Genomic DNA, 12142 nt, shown 5'->3' on the forward strand with positions numbered 1-12142 from the left:
TATACTTAAACTTCTTAAAGGTAGTTTTAAAAATAATAATATGCTAAAACGCAATTTTATGAGCCGTTAGAGGGCACTGGCTCTTTTATAATAAAATCAATGCAAACTTAAACCTTTTTTAATAGGAATTTAGTTTCACAATAGTTAAGTTTTGTTATTTCACAAGTTTTAAAGCTGCTCCATGCATCCATCATATTTTTTCTCCATTCTTGATTCATATTTTACAGACAAAAACAATAATTCACAAACAAATCGCAAACGTCTGCAATAGATCAAATATAATTCAACATCGGTACAGATTTATTTTTATTCATAACCCAATAGGCACATAGTATGCATACAAATATCACAGATTACAGGGAATCCTCCGACCCGCATAAAACACCGTACCACATAGTCGTTGACCTTTTGAGGTCGATAATGTTTGATTACTTTCAAAACGATCCCACGTACGCACACTGATTGAATCACAAATAAATATTGATAAAGAAATCCTTCGTGAAACTTGCCAAAATCTGCAACCGAATAAACGATAGCATGAACAAATTTAACCCGAGAACGGTCCAAAAACTAAAACATTCGCTCGACTCGTTTCGCGTCAAAACTGACCCTTTTCACGGAAATGGGAACCTGTGAAAAAACTTTTAGGTATGCCTTTATGAAACTTTTGGGAAGTCACCGGCGACGTGGATATAGTTTGTACGGAATAAATCAATGTTAAAGTTTGTCGTTTACAAATAAATACCTATGTAGATTTACAGAAATTACAAATATACCGCTGTAGGTACTATTGATGCTCATTGCTTCAGGGTAATTTTTTTTTAGCCTTTATCGTCCCACTGTTGGGCAAAGGCCTACCATCTCGGCTCCACACCTCTCAATCCTTAGAGTGCTCCGTGTCAATTTTAAAGTATTAAAGTTTAAACAGCTTTGACATTTTTGCACCATTCTTTCCCGTATTTGACAAGACTATTTCCCAAAAAACCGGCCAAGTGCGAGTCGGACTCGTGCACGAAGGGTTCCGTAAATTACAGTTAAATCAACCTATCTCAAAAACTATAAGAGATACTTTGATCAAACCAAAAATCGTTGAAAGAGTTAATTAGCATGCATCACCTCTATTTTTTTTAGAATTTTATACCCCGTAGTTATAAAAATAGAGGGGGGGGACATACTTTTTACGACTTTGAGAGCTGATATCTCAAAAACCGTTCACTTTAAGAAAAATGGTTTTAGAAAACTTTATATCATTTTAAAGACCTTTCCATTGACCCCACACGGGTATGTACATCGAAAAAAATTTCATCCCTCAGTTACATGTATGGGGGCCCCACCCCAATTCTTTTTTTTACTATTTAGTGTCATATTTTTGTAGCGGTTCATACAACACATATTCCCATCAAATTTCATCACTGTAGTACTTATAGTTTCCGAGTAAATCGGCTGTGACAGACGGACAGACGGACAGACGGACAGACGGACATGACGAAACTATAAGGGTTCCGTTTTTGCCATTTTGGCTACGGAACCCTAAAAAATGACGATGTCTTTGTTCAAAACGACACGGATAAATCGTAAATCTGAAACCAGGAGACCGGCCTTTAGTTGATTGATTGGAATAGGTCAGTCGCACTGACTTGATTGATACGTGCTTTGGCAGTTTGAATGACGGCTTTGCTACCAATATGTCAATCCGTGTCTCAGAGAACTGTTGGGATAACCAGAAAATAAAAACGAACGTAAATACTTACAGGAATACGGTGGGGAAATATTTATAAACATGATTTGTATTATTGTTTGTTTGCGGTAGACTTATTGGTTACTTCCTTCAATTTATATTACTAACTTTTTCATTCGTATACGTATCGTAATAAATAATTTTAAAAATAGTTCGATAATTGCAAAACAAGTATTGTCTCTCGTATATTCCTTCTCGATTTTTATTATGTGGCAATGTTGTGTCTGATCAAGCGCGAACATTACCACGTCATGAAGATTTAAGCGCAGAATAACTTTTAAACAATGCATAAATTATAAAATGAAACTTTTTCAGTTGCATAAATTGTAAGACACCTGTTAAATAAATTATTTAATTCTAGGTATTTCTTCTCTTTGTACTCAATCTTCAATTCAGCCGATCTATCAACTTTAGCTATCTAAATAAAACATCTATCATTAAATATTAGTATAGTTTACATGAAGAACTAAAAGTAATTTGTAATTCAGATTCAGATATTGAAATGTTTTGTTTCTTAAATTATTTATCGAGTAGATACAATGATTTATTTAATGGCAAAACTTTTACGTTACTCACTTTTATTTAGCTTTCGCTTTAAAATAATTCAAAATCGTAAATAAGTTATTAGAAACTAACTTTAAATATTTATTTTCAAAACTGCACTCAGAATAAATAAATCCTTTCATCAGTAGGTATCTTAAATTCTTTATCATTACTAGGTACCTATACTAAAATTAATTACTAGTAAAGAGTAAATTAAAATCCGGAATCATTAAGACTTATTTAAAAACCCACTACCGATTAATACAAGCGTCAAAGTTTATTCAACTGAAAACAATCTGATTTAAATTTGAAATGCTTGTAGTGTTTATTCATCAGTTCACGTCAATGCGCTCACAAAATCCGATTAATTTGAAGAGCCAGTCATACTAGCAAATAGTTTTCAGCTTATACCACGAAGAACGATACGAAAATCTTCTTAAAAATAAGTTTTAAATGAATAATATGTTCAATTTAAAAGTTCTGGAAAAGGATAAGTCTACTTGAAATTTATCTGTGCAATTCTAGAGAAGATAATACCACCTCAAACCTCTATAATTGGGTCGATTCTAATTAATAGAAGAGCATAGTCATGTGTTATACCAAATTATATTATACTAGCTGGTGCTCGCGACTTCGTCTGCGCCGGTTTAGTATTTCGAACAATATGTTTACAAATTGTAGCCTATGTGTTATTCTGATGTATAAGCTATATTATTGTAAAGTTTCATTAAAATCCATTTAGTAGTTTTTGCGTGAAAGAGTAACAAACATCCATACATCCATACATACAAACTTTCGCGTTTATAATATTAGTAGGATGTCCCTAAATTCGAGAATTCGGAATCGATTACAATTGGAACCGGAGTCTCCGTTTCAAGTATACTGTAAGTGAAATTGACTTGCAGTTATTTCTACGAAAGAATATACCTAATATGCCTTCTCGTATATTTCTTCATGCATACATTTATGCACTTCCCACGTAAATTTTATGATGACTGAAGACTTCAAAGAACCCAAACTTAATTGCAAAAAGGTCACAAATGACATCTTGCAACCTTTAGTTCCCTAACGGAATGCTTTATTTCAGCAGAAACTCATAATTTTATTTTCCATTCAATTTTGAGTGACGTGCTGAAAAAAACTTCGAAAATCATTTAATAAAACAACTTTGAGCTGAAAACTTTTTAAAAGAATTTAAAAAATAATTTTGACAGCACGATGTGTGTAATAAAAGTTAGTTTAAAATTGTTTAGGTTACTATCTTGACATATACAAATACATAGGTGCAATACCTAACATGACACTCGCTATCTCGAATTACTTACTCAAAATAGACAACGGGACTAATGCATGACTGTGACAAGGTCCTTTACTATCTGACATCATTGTTCAATTGTTGTTATGGCCAAAATAGAAATACCATCCGTATTTGGGAAAATTTCAATTCTCTATCTTTTCCTTTGCAAAGAATATAGTCCGTTGACTGACAGACAGACGGACAGCCAGAGGAGGGTTAGCAATACGGTAATGTTCTCAGATCATGTTTTTTGGGCCTGTTGGTCGCTTTCGTGGATTGAACTGCAAAAGGATGTTTCCTTGTATCTTTAAATAAATAACACGCTTGCTATTCTGTTGTCAATCAATTATATCAATAACAGTTTCCATTTTTTTAAGCTTTAGGTACTGCAAAGTTTGTTAGAGTAGTAGTGTAGTGTATTCTATTTTATTTTTTCAAACAGGTACACACAATAAATGGAGATTTACGTATATAAATAATGTAATATTTTTTTTGTTTACAATTACTCTCTAGTCTAAATTGAATCTATCTCTCAGTTTTAAACTCATTTCTATATTCACCTCTGAGTTTTGCGAGATGAGAGCTGCAAAATAAACGAGAATAATCAAAAATTTTTGGTCAGCAGTATTTTTTAATAAAAGCAGCAATTTCAACCATGGCAATATTGTTTTAGATTTTTCATTTTGGCAAGATAATATTCAGTTGACCGCTTCATGTGTGTTCGTAAACTTTTTATGCGGCTAAATATGCTACTCGACATATGAATGCCTTGATGAGAATGCCTATGAAAAATAATTTACCCTTTAAATATATTAAAAGCTTTTATCTTCTAGTCAATCAAATATTATTTTCTCACGAAATTAAAATTATGTTGATGATTTTTGAAGGTAAATGCCAAGCAGTGTGAAGAAGCTAAAAATTGCACGCATAATTTAAATTCAATAGTTTTTCTTTTTTAATATTATACAGAATTAATTGATTGTATAAGTAATTTATTAAGCTATATGCATAAATCAAACTAGATAATATTTTGATTGTGTTCCATTATCTACCACATTCGTTCCTTTAACCTACAAAAAAAATGCTTTCTTTAAAACTGCGCTAAAAATGTCGTCTCAAGTAACATGTTCAAATAAAGCTGACACAGAGAATTTGAACGAACACTGGAATCTGAGAAAGCACCTTGTGGAACGTAGTTGATTTAGATACAGGCAAACATCAGCCTCTACATACTATGTACTACATATATACAGGTATAATACATAGGCAACTTTATGCGGGTGACCTAGAAATGCGCAGCTATTGCCTTCCATCCCTGCTATATGTGTATCTGTGTTAGAATCTACCTCGGAGGAAGGAATGATGAATGGAGAATCCATAAGGTAGGTTGAGTAGTCCCACTCTTGTAGGTCAAGTAATGGACAGTAGTCGTGACCAAAACGATCAGCTAGTAATAACTAAGGCGTTTCGGTATTCTGCACATCTGTCAACACATTGGTGTTGGTTAATTGGTGATTAGATTAAAAAAAAAATTGAAGAGTTCCAAAGAAGGCGTATAAGGGCAGAGCCAGTAACGTTTCTCGTCCCCCGACCAGCCGCATTTTGCGACACTTGATTCCTAGGAGATGGTTCGTTATGACATCTCCGCTCGTCATTTTGTTCTCCATGGTTTGAATGTACTACTGAAACTGTATGGTTTAAATGAACTTGACAGCCGTATCTTAATTGACGCGGCCTTGGTTTCGGATGTTATCTGTGCCAAACAGTGGTTCGTGGAAAAGGTTTTTCTGCAAAATAACACTTTATCAGATGGAAGATACCGTGATGACTATGTTTTCAGCGTTTTGGCTCATCTATACTAATATTATAAAGAGGAAAACTTTGTTTGTTTGTTTGTTTGTTTGGTTGTAATGAATAGGCTCAAAAACTACTGGACAGTTTTTAAAAATTCTTTCACCATTCGAAAGCTATATTATCCACGAGTAACATAGGCTATATTTTATCCAGGTACGGGCAGTAGTTACCACGGGACGCGGGTGAAACCGCGGGAAAACGGCTAGTCATAAATAATGTGGCACTAAAAATTTTACTCTGGAACAATAATATAAAATATCGTTCTTACAGCCCGAAGCAACAGTTTGTTTTATATTTAAACTTGTAGAAGCTTTCCAATACATACTGAACTAAGATATTTTAATACTAGCTGGTGCCCGCGACTTCGTCTGCGCAGGTTTAGTATTTCGAACAATATGTTTACAAATTGTAGCCTATGTGTTATTCTGATGTATAAGCTATATTATTGTAGTTTCATTAAAATCCATTAAGTAGTTTTTGCGTGAAAGAGTAACAAACATCCATACATCCATACATACAAACTTTCGCGTTTATAATATTAGTAGGATTTATCTTACGTCTATTATTAGGAGCACACTGTATGATGCATAATATTGAAACAGCTGCTGAGTTCATAAAAGCCTCGTCTACTGCAGTTGTTTATGTTCAAACCGAAAAGAAAAACATGTTAACACAAAACTTCTACTGAAACGTTCTAGAGGAATCCATGTTGAAGTTATTTTGAAGTTCCCAGACTTACAAATTGTATGTCTCTGAATTATTAAGTAGATGGTTATTTTAGTAGACGCAGCCTTTATAATAACGATATTTAATAAGTAATGTAAAGCTGCAATATTTACTTCTGTTTTAGGTTAGATAATGACCGAGCAATAATAACATTGCTAATAACTATGTGTTAGTACTGAAATATGAATATAGGCCACAGCATTAAGCGATACATTTTAATAGATTAAATGAAATTCCCCACGATCGTTTTTTCCATTCATTAGTAGGATTTATGTTTGTAAAACTACGGGGTAGTTTACCAACAAGTAATATAATGACCCTTTTCAATACAATTACGACCCATTAAATAGTGTGTTTGTTCGAGTCAACGGAGTAGCTATTTATTAGCAAGCTATCACAAAGGGTGGGTCCTAAATTCAATTAACCAAAGTTCATTGACGCGTTTGGTCTCCACTAACGTTGAATTTAAAAGTATTTGTCTTAAAGGCCCGACATTTGTTTAGTATAGATTGTGTTTTTAGGTATCTCTTTAATTAATGGGTACTGCATTGCTTGGATTACACCCTGAGGACGTTTAGATAAGTTCTTATTGGCAGACATCCCACGCTTTTTAATTACCTAATGAAGGTAATTAAACACAGACAGAGTTCTATTTTTAAATTGTAGTTCAATGACGTAATCTAACCTCAGAGGTCGATTTTAAACACTATCCGTCTTACCACAAAAACTTTTAAACGTCAGTTTATGCCTTGTCTAAAAAAATGTCAAATTATGACGTTGACATATGGTTCATTTTGCAGCCAAAATTTTATTAGACAAGTGTAAAACAGGGTTTAAAGTTTTTGTAGTAAGGCCCTAAGTATCGCCCCAATATTTAACACTGGTTACCAAGCATTGGTAAGCTAAGGTTGCTTACAAAGGTAGAAAAAAAAACAAACATTTTGACTGCCATTTATTTTGAAATCAAACAAAAAAGGTTAGTATACTACTACAAAATGTGTAAACAGTGGCTTTTCTAACACCATGATTAGACATGACAAGACAGTTTATTAAACTTTAGATAATATTTTGTGATTCAAGTAAAATTGCCGTTGATATTCGCTTCGCGTGTACATTGAACAATCATTGAGTTTTACCTAATCGGTTATCAGTTTTACTGGTAATGGGTTGGTAGTAATTTTATGGTGGTGGATGGCCTAACTGCGGTGTTATAGTTGCCATGCAACGATTAAGTCCTATTTATCCACATCTAAAAATAATTCATCTGCCTAGAAAAATCTAAACAACGGATACTTGTTTAGATTTTTCTTTTGCCTAGGTATCCTAGTAGTTTAAGTAGGTATTTTAAGAATTGTAGGGAAAAGTCCTGCCTATGATTTTCATACGAGAACTATAATTGATTATGACTGCAACTTCTATACAATACTGAACATCAAATGCCGTCGTATTTCGGTTATGACGATGATGTCAGAATATCAGGATTTGATTAAGAAATTCCTTTATATATTTGACGCATATCGAGTATTATTAAAGAAGACGTTAATAAACCGAAAATATTTCCTTCTACACTCCTTTAATTTGTTCCTCAGCCTAACGCATTTTGGTCTGAATGACACACAATTAATTATTTTCACTTAGTTTACCAAATGACACGCAGATTAAACACAACGTGCATCGTTTATCATTTTCATTTGTTTTATAGGCGCATGAAAGTAAGAACGGGCGTGTGAAACATTTCTTCTTCATTTTAAGGGAGCCACTCTTATTCGTGCTGGTTCATGCATACGTATCTATTATGTGCTCATTCTTATAATTCTTTTTTCATTATAACCTTTACTTTCTCCTGTTTTAGTGTTTGTAACTCTTCTTCTTTCTGGGTTTTGGATGACCCCTTCCTGTCGTTCTTTCTATTTTCATTTCTACGACGTTTTTATGTAATAAATTAATCGCGTCGTATTAGTGTCCAGATTTACCTAGATTAATAATGTCCTTTGATGAAAGAACTTAACGTGGTTACTCTTCAACTGTTCGGAATTAGTCATGGTTTTCTTTTCTTTAATGAAGGGACATTTTTTAGGTCGCCATTGAACAAAGTTTGAATGAACATACCGATTATTAAAAACAAACCATGAGATGATGCAATTGGCCCTTAGGAAATTTAGAATTTTTGTTTCAAGGAAATTGCTTTAAGTGAATAGACTTTCATGTCGTTATTTTTCCTCATCATTAACGCTTAATTAAAAGAAAGTCTCAAGAGGGATAATTGGGAGAAAATAAATAATTGTTTTCTTCAATAAATCATGTCCAACATCTTAAGGAAGTTTGTTTGTTAGATGTTATTTATCTAGTGTATTTTTCCGTATATTACACGTACTTGTTTATGTCGAGTATTATTATTGTCAACATATTATTAGATATGTTGACAAAGTTTTATTAAGGGTATCTTGTTCTGCATTTTGTAAAAATACATATTTTATACTACTTGATAACAATGAATTACACTTTGCTTCGGTCTACATTCACATATCACTGTAAAGAATACTTACTCCGGAACAACTGTACAAACAGACAAACATATAGGTACCTAATAACCCCAATTATACATTACCTTGTTAATTATAAGATCAATATCTTTTTTATTCCATTTAGGTACTCAAGTACCTATATTTTTATTCCTACATTTACCAGAAACGTACTGCTGTATAATTTTCAACTAAGTGCTATTGTACAATTTGCATAATTTTGTACGGACGTTAGTGTATTAAGAGAATAAAAACAAACGAAGGTCGTCGCTCCGCTCTTGATCTGCGTATACAAAACAGTATTTACATAGAAAATGAAGTATCAACTTGGGAATAACCTTATGAACGGAGAATTTTACTTCGTGAATCTAAAAACGCGATACATCTTATTTTAATAAATTAATTCGTTGCTTTACCCTATCATTGACACAAAATTCAAATCTAATACATATTTATTTGCAAACAGTAAACTATTCAGAGTCAGTGACTCATTTTTGTTGGCAATACACGTTAACTTTTAATACATATTAATATTTAGACAAATCGAAGAACTTAAATACATTCGATCGGAAAATGAACACATGGGATGGTTACCTTGAAAAAAAAAAACAAAAAGTGAAACAAGATATGCCAAAATAAAATGCCCATTAAATAGTTTTTAATCTTAGTAACATATGGACGATCTCAGCCTACAATTGATTGACAATGAACAATTTAGTCACACTTTAATCTTAGATGAAAGACAAGAAACTCATTAGTAAAACTTTAGCATATGAATAGATTCAAAGGAGTGTCACTCACGTGCTTCAACAAAAATAGATTAAACATGACTTTTCGGTTTTACATCAAAATTCTAATTTAACTTTTTGAATAAATACAAAAGTTATTTTTTACAGTTTGCGTGACATTTACGAATCAAGTTTCTAAATCAGAATTAAAAAGTAAAAGTGGTTTCTGAGGACTGACCCTTTACAATGAATTTATACATACTTTATAATTACTTCGTTTAAAATATTAATTAATTATTATATACAATTGTTTTCAATGGTCTATCTAATAGGCAGAAGCTTGCCTGTTGAACTAAATGTCTAGGTCCAATTTCTAAAGGGGAGTTTAGGTTTGTACATAATTGATGGCTATTATTTGAATGAATGCGACACGCTTAGGTGACATATGTATTTTAACATCGTAGGAAATCAAATTGAGCTCGTAGTTTATCTATAATAATAAAAAGTATTGATACAAAACCTATAGTTTTTGTATTTTTTTGTTTACTAAGCCAATTTGCAACTGCAATCTATAAATCATACGGTTATCTGCAGGACAAAATTGATTGGTATGAAACAAATGAGCATCAATATTTGTATTCTATCTTGAATTGCTCGATTTCTAATCGTAATTTAAATCATATTTCTGCTGACAGCATTACAGTCTTGAAGAAAGTCCATATATCACTGTTGTAGGCTAAGTTCAGATAACGCTAATGCCATTATTTTGCATGACTCGATGTATTTAATCATAACGAAGGACTCATTTATGTAAAGTGTGAGATTTAATCTGTCATTATTTGATTCCCAAAAAAAACATAATAAACACATTATTTACAATTACATAATTTCTAATTGAATCGTAATAAAAATGTTTACCATAAGAAATCGATATTTTATTGGACACAACTTTTTCAAAATATTGTACCTATTTAGTACCACGAATAGGTGTCTACGTAGGTACTAAGTACCCATAGCAAAGTTTATCACCAGTCATTTCGTTTAATCTGATAAAGGTATTGGAGAGCCTGTCAAACGTTTCGATCAAACGTTTTTGATTACTCCATCAGAGTTTAACTGTCCTTTTTAATTGAACAGTCTCTATATCTATAGCTATGTTATAGAAATAACTTTATTGGTGGTTCAAATCAATACTCAAAGCAAATGTGTCTCTATGGAAAGAAAATACGTAAGCATCAATTTGCTGTTTTAGAAAATTTAATTCAGCATTTTCTATTTTTGAAGTGACACTAGCATCTTAGTTTAAAAGAGGGCACAAAATATCAATACTCCACAAAACGAGAGTCATAATATATTTCCGAGCATTCTCCTCACTCTAACTGAGGGTTTATGAAGCTGTTTTTACCTCCCATTCATAGATAACTATTGTCAAACCAATAATAGGTATCCTTACCTTCTTATCTCATACACGTATGGAACCCTATCGATGTGAATGGTACTTATATAAAATCGTGGCTAGAAGCCAAAGGGTTTAAGTACCCTTTAATAGCAGGCCAACCAGCGTTATAATTGAGTATACTTATCGAACCTTATTGTACAACCACCCACATGTTTAATCGATACCAGAGGGATTAAGTAAAATGACTAGAGAGGAAGAGCTTTTGTCGGCTAATTATAATCGACTGCGAACATGTTTCCTGGTTAATAACATAGTAACGTAGCTTGATGGTATAACAGTCAAAGGGGTTCAACTATCGACACATTTCGTCAGCTATACTTATGTCGCCTTTATGAGGGGCAAGGTTATATATACAGGATACAAATACACCCTCTAATTGCTATTACAAAGTCTCATTTGAATCAACAGTTGCCTTGGACATCATCACAGGAGAAATTAGTCAGACACTGATCATTGTCAAAAAGTCTAGAATAAAGAAATTCACATAAGAAATCTAAACATACCTATGGTAAAATTTAGCACACATATTATAATAAAGACCCTTCTCCCGCGGTTTCACCTGCTTTCTGTGTAAACTACTGATTGTACCAGGAGAAAATATAGCCTGTATTACTCGAGAAGAGTGTAGCTATCCAACACACAACAAATTTTTAAATCAGTTCAGTTATGTCGGAGCCTTTAAACAAACAAAAAAGGTTTATCCTTTTTATTATATTGGAATATGTAATGTTGTGTTACACAATTGATATCACCCAATTCAATGAAATATACTACATTCTATTGATTTAAGATGGGTTGTTCCAAGAAGCCAAAATGTAGTTATTGGGCACGATCAAAGACTATAAAACCACTTGACTGCGCATACAGTGCCCCGACGCTCGCCAAAAGTTAGTGATTTTGCGCGTACTATAAGGCTACGATCAGTACGATCCTTTAGTAGCGACCGTGAACTGACCAATAGTAGCCGCGGATTATGTCGCGTCCCCCCGCCCGCAGTGGTGAGTCGTGTTCTTAGAAGAAATTGGCGAGTGCGCTCTCTAGTGGTTATTTACTTTATGGGCACGATAAATTCAAAGTCGTCCCCAGACATAAATAAAGAAATAATGGTTTGACGGCTGACTATGCCTTCTTTCTTTTATTCTGATATAAAGTCGGCATATTTTTTTCTAACCGAATTTATTACCAAATCTCGCTTAGTATATTATTTCTAAACTACGAATTTTGTGGTGAGTCACTTAATCAGTCTGCGTCGTCTGTCATTTCAGCGAAAATGTG

This window comes from Helicoverpa armigera, chromosome 17 (assembly GCF_030705265.1).
Source record: "Helicoverpa armigera isolate CAAS_96S chromosome 17, ASM3070526v1, whole genome shotgun sequence".
In the NCBI taxonomy this organism is placed as follows: domain Eukaryota; kingdom Metazoa; phylum Arthropoda; class Insecta; order Lepidoptera; family Noctuidae; genus Helicoverpa; species Helicoverpa armigera.